The following is a 12,825-nucleotide window of genomic DNA, read 5'->3' as shown; positions in this document are numbered from 1 at the left end:
AATTATTTGGAAACCTTCAGATTTTAAAAATTAAAGTAACGCTTCTCTCCTTTGTTTCCCATGTATTTCTACATTATTATTAAAAAGCTGATTAAAAGAGGCTGGGTGTGGCGCACATGCCTATAATCCAGTGACTGGTGAGGTTGAGACAGGAGGATCACAAGTTTGAGGCCAGCCTCAGCAACCTATGAAGGCCCTAAACAATTTAGTGAGACCCTGTATCAAAATAAAAAAATAAAAAGGGTTGGGGATGGGGCTTAGTGATTAAGCACCCCTGGGTTTAATCCCCTGTACCTCCCCCTCAAAAAAACAAAAAAAGAAAAAAAAAAAAAGAAAAGTTATTTCAAGGAAATACATACTTTCTGCTAAAGAGAAATGGTATAATTTTTTTTTTGTACTGGGGATTGAAACCAGGACCTCATGCAGGCCAGGCAAGCTCTTTACCACTGAGCTTCATCCCCAGCCCTTTTTAGTTGTTTGTTGAGACAGGATCTTGCTAAATTGCTCAGGGTGGCCAGGAACTTTTGATCCTCCTGCTTCAGTGTTCTGAGTAGCAGGGATTACAGGCTTGTGCCATTGTACCTGATTAAAAACAAAACAAAAAAACCAAAAGCTATAGTTTTAATTATACTATTTTAACATTGTTATAGTGTGGTTATTTTTGTTTTGTTTTAAACTAGAAATCAATTACATGAAGATCATTTTGGGACATATATTTTAGCTAGACTATGCTTAGTCTTTTTTTTTTTTTTTTTTTTTTTTTTTCTTTTTTTGTGTGTTACTGGGGATTGAATCCACGGCCTTGAGCATGTGAGGCAAGCACTCTACCAACTGAGCTATATCCCCAAGCCCCAAAGTATGCCTAGTCTTATTTGTCAATTTATATCAGGATTGATACACCTGAAATAATAGTGCCAGTGCTGTTATGATCCCCCCAGTACTGGAATTGAACTCGGGTGTGTTCTGCCACTGAGCTCCATCCCCAGCCCTTTCTAGTTTTTGAGACAGGGTCTTGCTAAGTTGCTGAGTCTGGTCTTGAACTTGAGATCCCCCTCCTGAGTCACTGGAATTATAGGTGTGCAGCACCATGCTGGGTTTGTTTTGATCCTCTTTAAGGTGGGGAACTGTTAACTAGGTCATACTGCTTAAAACTGTCCTCATTTTGGAAATAGTCTGTCCAATGTGTGTTCCACAAGTATTTCTCATAAGCACACCATAGTGTTTGTAGAGCATAGGGGAAGTTTTTTAATATCTAATCACTAGGGTCTTCTGTAAAAGATAATCTGTGCTTGGTTTGTCCATATCATGAAGAATAATATGTTGTTATAGTATTTAGTGGACTTCAGAACATCTTCAGTGGGCCTAGCACACATGGGTTGTGTTTTGTAAGGTATATTTTTAATGTGTGAGTATGTATGGATCTGTTTGCTGGACTCTTTATTAAAATGGTCACCATGACAGGCACTATTAAAACTATTATTGTTAATTATGCCCAGAACATCATGTGGCATGTACACATAGAATGTAAGTTGCTGGAGAAACCAGACATAGCATTGTAGGGCTGAAAGGGACTTTAGAGACCCTCTAATGCCTTGGTCTTCCAGCTCTGCTCCCAGGAGCTGAGTGAGGAGTTCTGCTACTGAAATTAAATAATAATGATTAGCAATGAAATAATAAGAAGTTTATTTTCCTTTCTGTCAATTGGATAGTGACTAGAACTTCCTCATTTAAATTTTTGGGGGGTGGTACCAGTGATTGTGTGTGTGTGTATTTATATATTCAATCTATCTGTGTGTGTGTGTGTGTGTGTGTATTTATATTTTCTGCTTGTAAGATATCCCTGTGTGTGATAGGACTGAACTTACTCAGTAGATTGATATGTTTCCCAACAGAACATGTTCTGCAAAGAGCATTGTGAATTTTAAGTGCTCTATCACCCAAACAGTTATTGGAACTAATGATTTGTCCAGTATTCTCACTAACCAATAAGACCCAGAGTGGTTCAATGATGTTTTTAAGGTCACCTCACAAATTAATGATAGGGTCAGGGTAGTATTATATGGCTTTTAACTTTACTTTCATTGTTGTAGAGTTAAGAGTAATACTTAATACTTCACAGATATAACTGAGTTTGGAGAGAGCTTTTTGTTTGTTTCTGGTACTGGGAATTGAACCCAGGATGCTTAACCAGCAAGGCACATCCCCATCCCTTTTTAAAATTTTTTGAGACAGGGTCTCGGTAAGTTGCTTAGGGCCTAGCTAAATTGCTGAGGCTGGCTTTGAACTTGTGATCCTCCTGCCTCAGCCTCAGGGGCTGCTGGGGTTACAAGTGTGCACCACTGCACCCAGCAAGAGAGAGCATTTTTGTTTGGGAAGTACTTATCCATTTTGTTAGCTTTCTATCACTGTGACCAAAATACTTGAGATAATCAATTTATAAGGGGGAAAGATTTATTCTGGCTCACAGTTTTGGGGTTTCAGTCCATAGTTGTTGGCTTCATTGTTTTGAGGGCTCCATTGTTCTGAGGTTAGAACATCATGGCAGGAAGTTTGCGGTAAAGCTACTTACCTCATGGTAGTCAGGAAACAAAGAGAGGAAGGGGACAGGGTCCCAGTGTCCCCTTCAGGGGCATGTCTGCGTGACCTAACTTCCTTCCACTAGGCCCCACCTCCTGAAGTTTCCACCTTGTCCCTACATTACCATAGGCTGGCAACCAAGCTTTCAACACATGAGACTTGGGGGGACACCCAGATCCAAACTGGAGCATCCATTGTCCAGCAGTATTATCCTCATTTTTGCAGATGAGAGAACAGTTTGTGGAGTTTAAGTTATTTGCCTCAAGTTTATCTACTGGGAAGACAATCACCAAGGTCTTATACTGGAATTATTATTCTTCATGTTATTGGCTCTGAGTAGAAGAGAAATTGTCAAAGGGTGTAGTGATCTTCACAGATCTCTTGTAGTGAGAGGTATAATCTCATGAGACAAAATTTATTGAGAATTTAGAAAATGGGAAGAGTTGGAGCAGCAGATACTTACTTGGAAAAGTATTGATTTGTTGGTAAATCGTGGTTTGGGAGGAATATTTGAATATAGCTGTTTATAGGTTAATAAAATGAAACTTAAGCCATTTAAAATGCTTCTGTAGCTGGATTTATCTCCTTCAAAAATAAAGATTTGAAAGAAAAAGTAAATACCTTTTTATTTTTTACTTAGAGACAGGGCCTCACTAGGTTGCTGAGACTGGCTTTGAATTTGCAGTCTTACTACCTCAGCCTCCTGAGCTGCTGCATTGTGAAATCTAAGTGTTTGGGGAATGGGGATATGGCTCAGTGTTCGAGTGTGTGTGTCTCTTGCACAAGACCTGTGTTCAGTCCCCAGCACTCCCCAAAAAGTCTCAAAGTGTTTCAAAAATAGATATTTATTTTGAAATAAATCAGACTAGCTTAGATCATTATGAGGAAAACATTGATTATGTAGCTAAATTATTCACAAGCTGTTTTCCTGCTATAACTTTTCTGTTCTTTGCATTCTCATTTTGGTATTATTTTAAAGAAAGAGTTCTCATTTTCTAAAGAAGCTTCTATGATTATCACCCCCATAGTGTCTGGCTACAAGTATCCAGGTAGTTTCTGGGACTTAGAGTCCTTAAATGGGTCTGGTCACAATAGTAGGTTGCGTGTGAAAATTGATTGAGTAAAGTGTGTGCACTTTTCCTTATCATACATATATATATATATATATTGTGTGTGTGTGCGCGCGCGCTCACGCTGGGGATCAAACCCAGGGCCTTGTGCCTGCAAGGCAAGTACTCTAGCAACTGAGCTGTATCCCCAGCCCTGCACTAAAGTGTGGAAAAATACAAATAAAGAGCCCGTTAGTGATTAAAATTTGTATTGAAAATGTCTTCATGACAAAGCTGCAAATGTTATAAGGATATGGATAAGATAATCTAGAGGCCTCTGGAGAGAAGCAGCTTGAGTCTTTCCAGGGCAGTTTGTGGAGTGGAAATGGTGATGCTTGGGCTGTGTTTCTGAAGGACTAGTAAGAAAGCCTGGGATACAGGGGGGTGAGCAAATTGTGGGTAGGGACTGACACTCCCATGCATGAAGTGCTCAAACTTTCCTGGACCTCAGGCTTTCACAGTCCTTGGTGTAAATCTCCATTACAGTGTGCTCCACATTATGCTGGAATTTTATTTACTCAGTGATAGTTGTGAAGGCTTAGGAGACCAAGCCTTTGAGGGCCAGGGCCAGGACTTATTTCTTTCCCCCAAGGTTTTGTCTATTATAGGAGCCTTTAAAGCTTGTGGAATGAATGAAGTTTGTGAAGGACCATGTTCAGAAAGCATCTAGCAATTTGGTAGGGCTCTGGAAGAAGGCACCGAGTAGGCATTTGAGCTGGGAGCAGGTGAGTTTGGAGCGAGACTTTACCTATGTCACAGGCCTTTTATAGTCACCTAACAGATAATGGTAGGGTCAGGTTGGGTGATGTGGCTGCTAACTTTACTTTTATTGGTTTTTATGCCATGATAAAGAGTTTGTGTTTACCCTGCTTAGAGTGTAGTACCCTTAAGGATTTCGGAGGGGAGAAGAGGGTAAAATGATCAGATCTATAATTCAGAAAGCTAACAGTTGTAAGCAGTATGGAAGACAGACTGCAGAGGGGAAGAGGCTAACATTAGCTAGGAGGCTGTTCCAAGTCTAAGAGCATGTACCCTCACACAATCCCAGACATTGGAGAAAAATGAACTTAAAAATTCAATGAGCCATAATAACATATGTGTTGAAAAATTGCCTTTTTGACACACATACTTCCTGATCTGAATGTCTTATTGTCACATCCAGGGAGTAGGTAGAGTTTCCTGAAAGAGTAAGGATCCCACGACTCAGGGGTGGTAATACTTCTTGGTGCTTTGCTTTTAGCATTTTGCCAAACACTGCAGTTCAGATGTGCTTAGTTTAGTGGATTTATGAAACAGCTTGTCTAGCTTTAAACTCGAAATGCTATGAGTGTAAAAGTATTCTCTGAAATCAGTTTTGAAGCCAAGGCTAACAATACAAGTAAAGAACAAGTAAATAGTAGGGCTTCTACTCCTATCTTTGAGTCATGATGATGCAAAAGCAGCAACTGACCAGGCAGGACAATAAAATGACCTAAATCAGATCACATCAGAGTTATCACAAAGTTCTTTTGAAGTCTGAATTTACATCCACCATTGTTCAGTATGACCTTCAACTCTAGTTTTATAATGCCTGTGATGTTAGCTAATATTATGAATTCAGTATTTAAAACTGATTTCCATTTTATCTTGTGTGACGAATATTAGACAACTAGTACGTGTATAGCGTTAATAAATGGAGACAATGCAGAGAAAAAAGTGTCAGTGGGTTGCATAATAAAAATTTTGAGATGATTGATCGAGACAAAGACTCTGATAAAGCAAAGAGGGGATGGTCATTTGAGGATCTATTCAAGCATTCAGTAGATAAAAGTGACTGTGTAGCCAGGTGTGGTGATGAATGCTTACAATCCTAGCAACTTGGGAGGCTGAGGCAGGAGGTTCACAAGTTCCAGGCCAGCCTTGGCAACTTAGCCAGATACTTTCTGAAAATAAAAAATAAAATGGGATGGATGTAGCTTAGTGGTAGAGCAACCCTGGGTTTAGTCCCCACTTTTGGGGGGCAGAGGGGAGTGCCTTTGTGGTTTTCTTTGCATACGTTATGTGATGTATTAACATGAATCTTATAAATCAAAAGTGGCATTTTATAATCAGCAAAACTGAGGCTTGAGTAAGTGTAATAACCTGCCCAAGATTACAATTATTTTTTTAAATTTATTTTTTAGTTGTAGTTGGGCACAATAGCTTTATTTTATTTATTTATTTTTTATGTGATGCTGAGGATCGAACCCAGGGCCTCACACGTACTAGGCGAGTGCTCTACTGCTGAGCCACAACTCCAGACCAGATCCCAATTATTCGGTATTTCAGCCTACAGAGTACTAAGCTTTTTCTACACAATGTTTCTATTGAAATAACCAGGCATTTGAAAATGCCATTAGCTAAGATAAAGAACACAAGGAACTGATTTTCTCCAGTAGATTACTGGTTTACATTTTAATAAGATTATATTAATCCTATCTAAGGCCTTTGATATATACATTGATGTGTGTGATTTTTTTTCTATGTCTGGGATCCATAACTTATTCTTCATGTTCAAAGTTAGTACTGAGTCTTCTAAATTTGTGTTTGATAAAAGAATATTCAGTTAGGAGATGAATATTTTTCTTTTGGGAAAGTATCATATTTTGGATCATATAGAAAAAGCCATAATTAATCAAGCAATTAAAACTGGTATAAATACAAACTTTTATGAACCCAGTCCCCCTTTTCCCCCCAATATTGGACAAAGGTTTTTGTGGTCCTTTATGATTCTTGGTTTCTCCAGTCTAGTAACAAAAGTTTTCGAATGATTTCTTCAGTCTTAGAAGCTCACCAACTAAAGAAAATGCCACAATTTAATAGTAATATTTTCATTTATTCGTCTGTTTCTCTACTTCTTTTGACATCTTTTTGCCAGGTAGTTTATTTATCTTCTGTGCAATTTAGCAGAAGTGGAATTTGAGTCCACATATTTTCACAGAGTGCTGAGAAATGCCATAAAGCAACAGAAACCCTCCTGGAAGAATTTCAAGAATGTCGTGCATTTTTTAAAATGGAAGTCTGAGCTGGGCCTCTGTGTTGCACAGTTTATGTCTTGTGAATATCCTTTCTTTTTATCTTTGTAAAGGTTTATACAGTGACTTTTTTATTTATGGATTTAGTTTGGTGTCTGCCTATCAGGTGGCTTATAGCAAGGAAACACTGCCCTTGTGTAACAGTCAAGTTGGTGGAGAGACTTTCACACGCCTCCCCAGCTCATCCCAACTTTTGCCTTTTCTGGTGGGTGTCAAATACAATGATGTATGCAAAGCTTCTAACCCCATGTCCAGTGCACAGGTGAAGTCTCAGTAACTAATTACTATTATTCCATTATCTCCTCCTATCTCTCTCTCTCTCTCTCTCTCTTTTTTTTTTTTTTTTTTTTTTTTTGTTCTAGGCAATTAACTTTCACTATCATTCTCTCCAGGGTTTTCTGACCTTTTACATCTGTGCACTGACTTTTGCCTTCTCTTATTTCTTTTTCATCTATGAGGAAATCGTATAACCTTTTTTTTTTTTTTTAGAATTAAACTTATTTTTGTGTAAGTAGATTTGCAAATATTTCTAAAAATAGCCAAGAAGAAGAAGAAGAAGATTATTATTCTTAGAGGCAGTTTATGAAATCCCACTTGGCTGCTCCCCTCTCCTCACCAATTGTTGGGAGAAAGTAGGAGGAGGATAGGGAGTTGGGGAGGGAACACCACTAACATTTGCCAGACACAGTGCTTGGCTGTATAGTGAACATTATGAGATGTTTTATCCTCAATTCATATTGAAGGAAACTGGGCTTCAGAGAATTTAAGTAATAGGCTTTTCAAAGTTATAGCACTAATAGCTGATAGAATAGAAATTCCATACCATGGTCACTGTAGAATTCCCACTTTGTCATTATGTACCATGGATCTAATTTTAATAGTAAATGTTTCTGGTGCTTAGTTTTGCATAAGGCCATGGAGTCTCTGTTGTCAAGAAAACAAGAAGGAAGAGCTCTGACAAAGTTTGAACAGAAAACTTAAGAGTTATATGCAGTAGTGATGAATGTCCTCAGGGACCCTGAGCAAGTCTGGGTTCCAGGTTTAGTATATTGTGTCACTTGTTAGGTAGCTGAGGAATGCCCCTGTTTTGTTCCAAAGTTGTACAGCACAGTGGCCTTGAATCTAACATGGATAAAGTAAGAGATGAAAGCATTTTCTACTTGCATTGGTCTTTAAGATTAATTAAAGGTGGGTGCAGTGGCAGATGCCTGTAATTCCAGCTAATTGGGAGGTTGAGGCAAGAGGATGCAAGTTCAAGGCCAGCCTCGACAATTTAGTGAGACTTTGTCTCAAAAGTAAAATTAAAAACAGCGTAGGCCACAAGACAAAAAAAAAAAAAACTCAAACAGAAAAACAGCTTGGGTGTAGCTCAGTGTTAGAGTACTTGCCTAACATGTGCAAGGCCCTGGGTTCAATCCCCAGCACTACAAAACTAACTAACTAACTAAATAAATAAATAAATATCTCATCTATATTTTACCATTTAAAAAATTTTAGCCTTGGGCTGGGGATGTGGCTCAAGCGGTAACGCACTTGCCTGGCATGCTCGGGGCACTGGGTTCGATCCTCAGCACCACATAAAAATAAAGATGTTGTGTCCACCAAGAACTGAAAAATAAATATTAAAAAATTCTCTCTCTCTCTCTCCCCCTCCCCCCCCCTCTCTTAAAAAAAAATTAGCCAATGTAGGGGCTTCTGATGTGCTGGCTTCTTTGGCAATGACGTTTGTCTTCATGAAGACCAGCTTTGGGAGGGAGAATGAAAACCAAGCAGTGCTCTCTTGGCTCCCTCCTGCCTGGTAGCTGAGGAAAGCAGTTGGTTGCTCAGGGGATGAAAGGCAGTCTCTGGAACCCTAGGAGGCAATATTTGATCTGCAGGCCTGTGAATCCTGCTGCCACTAGGTGGCAACAGAGAGGGAAGAATTCTAGGCCGACTGGTAAGATTAAGGAGTCTGGTCAGCCAAACCTTCAGAGGTGGAAGATAGACCGTAGTCAGTCAGGGTGCCCCAGGAAAAGAATGTATGCCCTAGACTTTATTTCTGTGCCACATATTTTTGTTTTACCTCTGGTGACAGAATTATTTTCTAGGATGTATCTTTTTTTTGGTACTGGGAATTGAATCGAAGGGAGCTTTACAATTTAGCTGGATCTATAGCCTCAGTTTTTTTTTTTTTTTTTTTTTTTTTTTGAGGGGGGGGGTCTCACTAAGTTGCTGAGGATTTCACTGAGTAGTTGAGGCTGGCCTCAAACTTGGTGATCTTCCTGCCTCAGCCACCCAGGTTGTTGGGATTACAGGTGTGCCCCACCGAACCCAGCAAGGATATATCACCTTAAGGGCATAAATTATAAAATTCTAGTTGTTGGAAAATTTGTGAATCTAAAGGAGGTAAGGCATTGTTATTCTTATTTTGTAGATGCACAAATAGGGGGGCATAGAACTTGTCTTTCCCAAGATCTGACAACTAATTACTGGTCAGTCTTGTTCCTTGAGTTACATGCAGTTCTGTGGCAACTGAGATGTTGCTTTAGGTGTAATCTTTTTATGGGAAAAGAGACTGGAAGATGTTCTGGTTCTACCTTCTGGTTACCTGTAATTCTAAATGTAGACCCTTATACACCTCAAACCAGATACTGCTGCTGGTCAGTAGGTGCTAGTGACCATACTTAGCAGTCCTATGTCAATAAGAAAGCAACCTTCATCACTCAGAATGCAAAATTATAAAGTCACAGCAGCTATCATATGGGATTATTTAGAGTAATGAGCAAAATCTTACCTAGAGCTATACCTGGAACCCTCTCCCTACTGATTCTTTTCCTATTTGTCTCTTGTTCTGAAAATGTATTAGCAATCTGGGTTTATTAGTAACCAGTTGCAACCAATGTGCTGAAGTGGGAAGAAAAACTTTCCTCTCCATAGTCCAACCTTTTAAACTGTCTTCTTTTCTTTGTCATGGTGATGAACTTTTGCAAAGAAGTGTTACTGGAGAAACTGAATGTTAAAGTTTGCCACTTGGTTCCAGGCCAACCGTCAGTGACTGTCCTTTAGAACCTTGGCTTTCCAGCTTTATGTATAGCCTTGTCCAAGGCTGTGTGCGTGCAAGTGAGTCCATGTGTGTCTGAACCACAACTTACTCTCTGAGTGCTTATACACTGATGTTTTATTATCAGTCCACTAATGGAACAAAACCACAATTTGAAAAACCTCTTGCCTTAGAGAAAAAGAGAAGAAGACATTCCTTCCTTTTAGTTTTGTGTCTTAACTGAAGATCTTCCAGGTTGGCAACATCCAAGGGCCAAATTCAATACGAGAAGGTCATGCCTCTTGAAATATGTATGGTTGATGCTTCAGGCGATGCTCTAAGGGCACTGTAATTTCCATCTGCTCACTCTGTGTTAACTTGGGCCACAGCTACAATACAAGGCAGTGAGAGCAGGAAGAAAATGCAGCACAAGTGCTGTGAATCACAGCTAATGTGTTTTTTTTTTTTTTTTTTGCTGAGTCTTTTACTCACCCTGTATTGCTTTTGTGGGGAGATTTTAACCTAATTTCTTACAATTCCTGGATCAGTGGGCTTGTGTTAACTCACATCACTTAGAGAATACGCTTGAGACAACTTTAGAAATTCAAGTGTGAGCTCTTGGATGGAAATGCGACTGCTTTCTCAGATGCCAACTGAATAGGGCCGTCCATGTGCTACTTTCTAGTTCATAGCTTGGTGTGTTTGATCTCATTGGCTCCTTAGAGACTAGCCTGGAAGAGAAAGGATAGAAATGTCTTATTCCTTCAAAACAGTGACCATGGACAAGCTCACGAAACCCTAAAGTTCAGGTGGCTTATTCTAAGTCACATAGCTTGAAAGAAAGAGCTGCCTTCTTCTAAAATCTTGAAACAAAATGCCCTTCACGATGTAATTAAGAATGTCAGTGTCAAGAGTAAACATTGTTGTGGATTAAAACACTCTTTGGGCAACAAGTTAGTTTAAAGAGTATGCAGCCCAGGAATATATCATTCGAGTGTCATCATTTAAACATCAGTAACCCATTCTGTTCAACTCTGCATGGCAGTTACCTCAGGCAGGCACTGAGGAGGAGCATGGGTATGGTATTTCTTTTCTCAGTGCAGCAAACCTGGAAGCATCTCTGTCTTACCACCTGTCTTACTGTTTTTGTTCTGAAAACTTGTGAAGTAGGTGGGGCAGGTGGTGTCATTGGTAGCACTGAGGTTTGAAAGGGGTTGTGTGAGAACTGGAATGGGAACTCAGGCTTCTGACCACCTGCCCACTTCCCCACAGAGCAGTGGCGCCCTGGCAGAGTAATGGAGTGTGGGGAGTATAGACCTGAGGTCAAAAATGCAGAGGAAGGGACCACACAGTGTCTTTGTTACTCAGGTTTTACCATGTAGCCATGTGAAGACCATTTTGTTGGTGTTCTATAGGGTGATCCCAGAAGGAATCTGTCCTTTTAAGATACTTGATTCACATAGCCATTGAGTAGCCATTTCAACAGGTAGAAATGTTCTTTGAGGTTTGATTTCCTTTTGATTCCAAGTTTCTTTTAGGTTTTTTTAAATTATTTTTTTGATATTGATGAACCTTTATTTTATTCATTTATTTATATGTGGTCCTGTGAATTGAACCCAGTGCCTCTCACATACTAGGCAAGTGCTCTACCACTGAGCCACAACCCCAGCCCTCTTTTAGTTTTTCCTAAGCTCTTATTTGCATGTGACCCAATGAAGCATGCTATGTATTTGAACACTGGATTAATCATCTTTTTTTCAATGTATTTGGCCTCATCCAGCTGAAATTCATGATCCTACAAGAGATTAAAGAAGAAAATGCAAGTAGGGTGTTTATTCTTGATGATCTTTTAAAGGCTGATTAAACAATAATAAAAACATAAGAATGGATAAAGTTTATTGAGAACTTCCTGTATGACAGATAGTATTCCTGTATGACAGATAGTGTTCAAAATGTTTTACCCATTTTGTCTCAAAGTGTGGTCAAAACCCCAGTGAAAGTAGATACTATTATTATTCTAAGTTTTATTTGTGAGGAAACCAAGGCACAAAGAGTTTAACTTAATACTAAGGGTCATGGTTTCCTAAGTGGTAGAATAAATACAACGTGACTTGACATCCTTGGCTTTCAGTAACTATCTACTGCCTCCCTATGCAAAAGATGTTAAAGTAAGAGTTTCTAGGAAATGGGTCTTAACACTAATTTACAGTCTGAAGTAGTACAGGTCACTTCGTCTCTTTTTGCCTGTTTCTTCTTCTCTAAGTAGAATGATTATTTAGGTTCTACCTACAACTCCAATTTGAGATAAGGATTAATGTCAGAGAAGAGTAGTGGTGATAGAGTGGGTATACATGGTGGAAATGAGAGGAAAGTGAGAGATGATACAAACAAGAGAAAGTAGATTTGTGATTGATTGATTGATTGATTGATTGATTGTAGTTTTAGATGGACATCATGCCTTTATTTTATTTATTTTTTATGTGGTGCTGAGGATTGAACCCAGTGCCTCACAAATGGTAGGTAAGCGTTCTGCCCCTGAGGTACAGCCCTAGCTTTAAGAAAGCAGATTTTTAGATGTGTATGTGCAAGGAATTCTTCTAAAGGTTGGTGAGAGAGATGTCACTGGCTCCAGGCACCCATGGGAAGGTGAGCCAACTTAGCCAAGCAGAGGTTTGCTTAAGGGATGATAATTGGATAGAGGAGCTCCAGGACTGTTTGGGTTGGTCATTAGTAATACTGAGGCATTTGGGGGAAAGCACAAATAACTCACCATTCACAGTGGAAGACGATTGCATCACACACTGAATCAGAGGTCATTGTACTCTCTACCACTGCCTGTTGTCCTTACTTCCCCTCTTTCCTCTCCTTTCCACAGTGACCTCAGCAGGTCATTGCTGAGGTCTAATTGTGTGTTTTTTGAGTTTTAAAGAGGAGACTATGAACTGCTTCCAAAACTCATTGCTCTTAGAATCCCATTGGTAGGGATATTAAGAAGTTCCTCGCTGTGGCCATTTCAGGGATAGTCCTGCACCCCCAAACAGCATGGTTTGCTTGAGATCACCTTGAC

The 12,825-nt window shown here is 39.4% G+C and overlaps 1 protein-coding gene across 2 annotated transcripts in view; it reads left to right on the top strand.

The window, feature by feature from the left end:
• Fgd4 (FYVE, RhoGEF and PH domain containing 4) overlaps positions 1–12,825 on the top strand; it is a 199,499-nt gene that overhangs the window by 35,369 nt on the left and 151,305 nt on the right. The window lies entirely within an intron of this gene.

Source organism: Marmota flaviventris, chromosome 3 (genome assembly GCF_047511675.1).
Source record: "Marmota flaviventris isolate mMarFla1 chromosome 3, mMarFla1.hap1, whole genome shotgun sequence".
NCBI classification, from domain to species: Eukaryota; Metazoa; Chordata; class Mammalia; order Rodentia; family Sciuridae; genus Marmota; species Marmota flaviventris.
Note: the sequence above shows the minus strand (reverse complement) of the source record. Positions and strands in the feature narration are given on the sequence as shown.